Here is a 6453-nt window from a genome sequence, read left to right on the forward strand (position 1 = left end):
TTGCCCTCCTCTTTGCAAAAGTTCTGTGAAGTAGGTAATGTTGTTATTATGACCAGTATTCAGGTGAGGAAACTGATGCCCATAAAAGTTAAATAGATTGTCTATAAAAAGGGGCAGATGTGAGAACTGAACTCAAAACTCTGCTAACTACAAATCTGGTACTATATAAAATAAACACTTGCTCTACCTACCCCACAAAAAAAACAAAACAAAACAAAAAAAAAAAAACCATGGAAAACAGGAACAATGTCACCGAGTTTGTCCTCCTGGGGCTTACCCAGAAACGTGAGGTACAAAAAACATTACTTGCTGTACTCTTAATTATTTACATTCTAACTACGGTGGGAAACATTCTGATTATCATAACTGTCATCAGAAGTAAGAGCTTGAGGTCCCCTATGCACTTCTTTATTGCCTTCTTGTCTTTAATGGATGCACTCTATTCCACTGCCATTGTTCCTAAAATGACCCTAGACATGCTCCATGAAAAGTCAACCATTTCTTTCCAAGCTTGCATGGTACTGTTTTTCTTGGAACACCTATTTGGTGGGGCTGAAGTTTTCCTTCTCGTTTTTATGGTCTATGATTGCTATGTAGCCATGTGTAAACCCTTGTATTACTTAACCTTTATGAGATGGCATGTATGTGTTCTGCTCTTGGTGGCATCCTGGATTAGAGGTTTCACGCATTCATTAGTTCAACTCCTTTTTATAGTTAACCTCCCATTTTGTGGACCCAATATCATTGATCACTTTGCTTGTGACATGTACCCTTTATTGGAACTTTCCTGTACAAATACCTATATAATTGGGATTTCAGTGGTTGCCAATGGGGGAGTGATATGCACAATTATCTTTTTGTTATTGCTTATCTCCTATGGGGTCATTCTACACTCTTTAAAAACTCAAAGTCTAGAAGGTTGACAAAAAGCCCTTTCTACTTGCATCTCCCACATCACAGTTGTTGTCTTCTTCTTTATCTCTTGTATTTTCTTGTATGATAGGCCTGTCTGTATGTTCCTCATTGATAAATCACTAACTTTTATACTGTCATCACTCCTATGCTGAACCCTTTGATCTACACCCTGAGAAACACAGAGATGAAAAATGCCATGAGGAAGCTTTGGAACAAAAAAGCGAGGTCCAGCTGTAAGGTAATGGATGTCCTGGCCAAGCAATGATGTTTTACAAAAGAAATGAAAAAATGTTTTTAAATTCCTAAAACATTGTTTTTGAGGATAAGAAAGAAGATCCTGAATAAGTAAAGAAAAAAAAAGGTAAATTGTAGGTCATTAACATTAGAAACTCCATTTTGGTTGTTTTTCTTAGAACTATTTCTTTTGATAGAAGTATTTATTTTAAACCATGATGGTTTGATGAAAAATGTTATCCATGTCTGGATAGACAGATGGACTCTGACTGCAAATTAAAGCATATTTTTCTCTTTATTTTCTTTTCTTCTTTTTTTTCAGTAACATATCATGTAGAAATGTTTGGCATAACTTCATATGTATAAAACACATTGCATCTATTGTCTTTTACATGGGTTTGGTATGGTATGCATGAAGGGAGATAATTTAGAACTAAAGTAATTTTTTCTTTTTTTTTCTTTTTAGTTTTCAACATTTGCTTCCACGAGATTTTGAGTTCCAAATTTTCACCCCATCTCACCCCTCCCCCCACCCCAAGATGGCATGCATTCTGAATAATCCTTCTCCTAGTCTGCTTTCCCTGCTATCTCTCCCCCCACTTCTCCTTCTATTTGCCAGTAGGGCAGGATAGATTTCCATACCCCATTTCCTGTATTTCCCAGTTGCATGTGAAAACATTTTTTTAAACATGCGTTTTTAAAACTTTGGGTTCCAATTTTTCTCCCTTCCTCCCTCCCCACCCACCCTCATTGAAAAGGCAAGAGACTCAATATAGGTTACACATGTGCAGTTATGCAAAACACTTCTGTAGTAGACATGTGGTGAAAAACTGACTCTATTTCCCTCAATCCTAACCTGCCCCCCCCATTTATTCTATTCTTTCTTTTAACCCTGTAACTCCTCAGAAGTATTTGCTTCTGATTACCCCCTATCCCAATCTGCCCTCCTCCCTATCATCCCCCAACTCTTTTGTCTCCTTCCCTTCCCATTTTCCTGTAGGGAAAGATAGATTGCTATACCCAATTGAGTGTGTGTGTTATTCCCTCCTCAAGCCAAATCCTATGAGAATAAGATTCACTCATTCCCTCTCACTTTCCCCTGTTTCCCCTCCACTGTAAGATCCTTTACTTTTCTGGGTTTTTTTTGGTGAGATAATTTATCCTGTTCTACCTTTCCCTTTCTCCTTCTCCTAGTATAATCTTCTCTCACCCCTTAATTTTTTTCTCCAGATATGCCCCCTTCATCTTCAACTCACCCTGTGCCCTCTACCTGTCTATCTATCTATCTGTCTATCTATCTATCTATCTATCTATCTATCTATGTGTGTGTGTGTATATATATATGTATATATATATATATACATACATATAATTTTTTCCTTCCAACTACCCTAATACTGACAAAGGTCTCATGAGTTACAAATATCATCTTTCCATGCAGGAATGTAAACCGTTCAACATTAATAAGTCTCTTAGGATTTCTCTTTCCTGCTTACCTCTTCATGTTCCACTTGTGTCTTATATTGGAAAGTCAAATTTTCTATTCAGCTCTGGTCTTTTCATCAAGAATGCTTCAAAGTCCTCTCTTTCACTGAATGATGATTTTTTCCCCTGCAGGATTATACTCAGTTTTGCTGCGTAGGTGATTCTTGGTTGTAATCCTATCTCCTTTGCTCTTTGGAATATTATATTCCATGCCCTGCAGTCCCTCAATGTAGAAGCTGCTAAATCTTGTGTTATCCTGATTGTGTTTCCACTACACTTGAATTGTTTCTTTCTGGCTGCTTGTAATATTGTCTCCTTGACCTGGGAACTCTGGAATTTGGCTACAATATTCTTAGGAGTTTTCCTTTAGGGATCTCTTTCAGGAGGTGATTCTTTCAATCTCTATTTTGCCCTCTTCTAAAATATCAGGGCAGTTTTCCTTGGTCATTTCTTGAAAGATGATGTCTAGGCTCTTTTTTTGATCATGGCTTTCAGATAGTCCAATAATTTTTAAATTCTCTCTCTTGGATCTATTTTCCAGGTCAGTTGTTTTTCCAATAAGATATTTCACATTGTTTTCTAATTTTTCATTCTTTTGGATTTGTTTTACAGTGTCTTGATTTCTCATAAAATCAATAGCTTCCAATTGCTCTATTCTAATTTTTAAGGAAGTATTTTCTTCAGCAATCTTTTGGGCTTCCTTTTACATTTGGCTAATTTTGCTCTTTAGGGCATTTTACTCCTCATTGGCTTTTTGGACCTCTTTTGCCATTTGGGTTAGGCTATTTTTTAAGGTGTTATTTTCTTCAGTATTTTTTGGGTCTCCTTTTGCAAGCTGTTAACTTGTTTTTCATGATTTTCTTGCATCACTCTCATTTCTCTTCTCAGTTTTTCCTCTGCTTCTCTTATTTGCTTCTTAAAATCCCTTTTGAGCTCTTCCAAGGCCTGGGACTCATTCATATTTTTCTTGGAAGTTTTGGATGTAGGAGCTTTGACTTTGTTTTCTTCTTCTGGTTGTATGTTTTGATCTTCTTTGTCACCAAAGTAAGATAATATAGTCTGACTCTTTTTGTGCTGCTTGCTCATCATCGCAACCAATTACTTGAGTTTTAAACTCTTTGTTAAGGTGAGAGTCTGCATCTCCTGTCTTTTCCATGGGTTGGGTATGGTATGCATGAAGGGAGATAATATGAGACTAAAATAAAATTTTTAAAAGAGCCTCATGGTTCATAAGAAAAATATCAATTCACTTTGTGACACTTGTAAGAGCAATTAGCTCTTCTAACAAAGATGCAAAGATCATGCTGTGAATAATATTGGTCAAATATGTTTAATGATGGGAAGTGATATGCCATATGATGTGTCTGTGGTGTGACAGTGGATATTCTACAGAAGAGGAAAACAAATAATCAACTTCTCTGTTAAATTCAAGTTATTATTACTCTAAGTTGTTATAAATATAAATAAACTAGTTTCACATGTGGTATTTAATTTTGTCATCTTAAAACTCCACCTGAAGGCTTATAATGTGATGTAAATCTGGGAATATAAGAATGTTTTCTTTTAACTGGGAATTTTTTATTATATATGTTTATCATAAACATGCCAAAAAATGTGACTTGAACTTTTAAAATCAAATAACATATTCCAATTCTTTCAAATAGTGATATAAAATAATACTATCAATAATTATATTATAAATTTATGTTTATTAACTTTTCTTTTCAAAAAGAATGGTAGCATGTATAGTCGATATAGTATTGGAGCTGTAGTATATAAGAACAAGGCTTACATAACCTCTGACTCTCTGTGAATTATTTAACCTCTCCTAACCTTTATAATTATTATTATTATGATCAATAGTGACAAAAATAACCTAATTCTATTTTTTCTTTGGATTCTGATAGAAACCTTCCCAGACATGATATTATGAGGCTATTTTTGTTTGTGTTTGCTTCAATTTATATTTGATGTCTTATAGATTATGGTACAGCTGTAATTTCATGTAACAGATTTTTTTGAGTTTCTTAACAATATTTGTGAATGCAAATCCATCTCAATAGTAATCTCAATGAAGTCATCTTCAGTACAACTCTAAAAGCAGTAAAGACAACAGGAAAGTTTATATAAGTTGCAGTATTTCCCCAAAGTTTTGATCCTTTTGTCTTGGTTTCTGTATTTGAAAAACTGTTCATTAGTGCTTGAACATTATTTGTGTTTGAGGTATTAATATCTATTAAAAGTTTAATGCTAACCATTTCTTGATCAAAGTTACATCTGAGTGACTGTGCTCAACAATTCATTTGATCTCATGCCATTAGATACTTCCTCCAAGAATGTTGAGATATCAATTTGTACTCTGTGTATTTGTCAGTTTCATTTGCATATTCCAGGCCACCAAAAGAGTTCTAAATAGATATTTCTTAGGTGCTGTTTTTGAAAGTGTCCTGTGATATGGTTTACTATTTCTGTAATACCCTTCAATGATTTTCATTGATTACAAAGTCTACATACCCATAGACCTATAATTGTCATCTTTTGTTGTTTTTCTCTACTGCTTCAGCAAAGTATAAATTGACTTAGGACTTGATCAGATGATGATGATGGTGGTGGTGATGGTGATGTTGGTGGTGGTTGTGTTAATGAGTATAATGTTAGTTATATTCTTATATCACTCATTTAATGGTAAGGCAGTGATCACACCAATCAAGCAGTGATGTACTTATATAAGAGAAGGCTATTTAATTCTTAGGTTTTGTTTTCTTGAGGCCAACAAAGTGGTTCCTCAATAAGTATAGAAAGAAGTCACTTTCTTTCTTCTCAATTGTGATTTGTTCCTTGCCAGACACCTTCGTCCTAGGATTATTTGGCTGAAATAATCTCTTTAAGTACATCATCATTTTTCAAAAAATTGTCTGCTTAGTTTGAATACGAGCCATGATTAAGGAAAAATAGCTCTGTTAAACCAAAAGGTATACTGTGAATGAATAATTTGAATATTGTGCAAAGGGGGATGGATTCAATCAAAAGGATTTATTATTTATATGATTTGTTTCTGGAAGATTAGCATGTATTTTGGGAAAGAACTGATGGAGAGATAAAGATAATAGATGATAGGTAAATAGAGTGAATATTCACACGTAAGTATGTATATAGTCTTTACTGAATGAAAATATTGATGTTATAAGTTGTACATATAGATCAACTAGCTTCATGTATAATGTTGACCTATGTGATTTTATAACAGATCAACATCAGGTGCTATAATGTTATGTAATGTCTACATGGAAGGATATTATGTTTTGAATAGTGAATGTCTTTTGGGGAAAATGTGGCATAGAGATATTGATATTGATATGGACATATATGCATACTAAATGATGTTCATAAATGAAAGCTGTGTGTGGTCTGAACTTTTATAATTTAAAAGTTATTTTCAAATTGTCAATACTAAATAATAATAATAGCTAATAATATAATAATAACAATTTTGTTGTTTTATGAAATTGTCTTTTCTTCAAAGAAAAATCTTTCTAATCACAACACTATCTTGTGTTATTATTTTTCAAATATTTTTAAATAATTCATACATGATCGATTCAACATTACAGAGACTTTACTCTTATTTTTCAATATGTTGACTTTACTCATGTAATAATTGTTAATTATATCTATTGTCGTTGTTTCATGGAAAGTCAACCTCTTTTTACCTGTTACCCATATGTTTGTTTCTTTTTTCATTTATTCACTTATCCCATGAAATTCATATTTGTAACATGCTCCACCCACCATGCACCTTTCCATTTCTATTTGGACAAA

General features: G+C 33.7%; 1 pseudogene; it reads left to right on the forward strand.

The window, feature by feature from the left end:
* Positions 1 to 230: 230 nt before the first annotated feature.
* LOC114051860 lies at positions 231 to 1180 on the forward strand (annotated as a pseudogene).
* The last annotated feature ends 5273 nt before the right edge of the window (positions 1181 to 6453 follow it).

The sequence above is a fragment of the Vombatus ursinus genome, unplaced genomic scaffold, assembly GCF_900497805.2.
Source record: "Vombatus ursinus unplaced genomic scaffold, bare-nosed wombat genome assembly UNPS02014806.1, whole genome shotgun sequence".
Lineage (NCBI taxonomy): Eukaryota > Metazoa > Chordata > Mammalia > Diprotodontia > Vombatidae > Vombatus > Vombatus ursinus.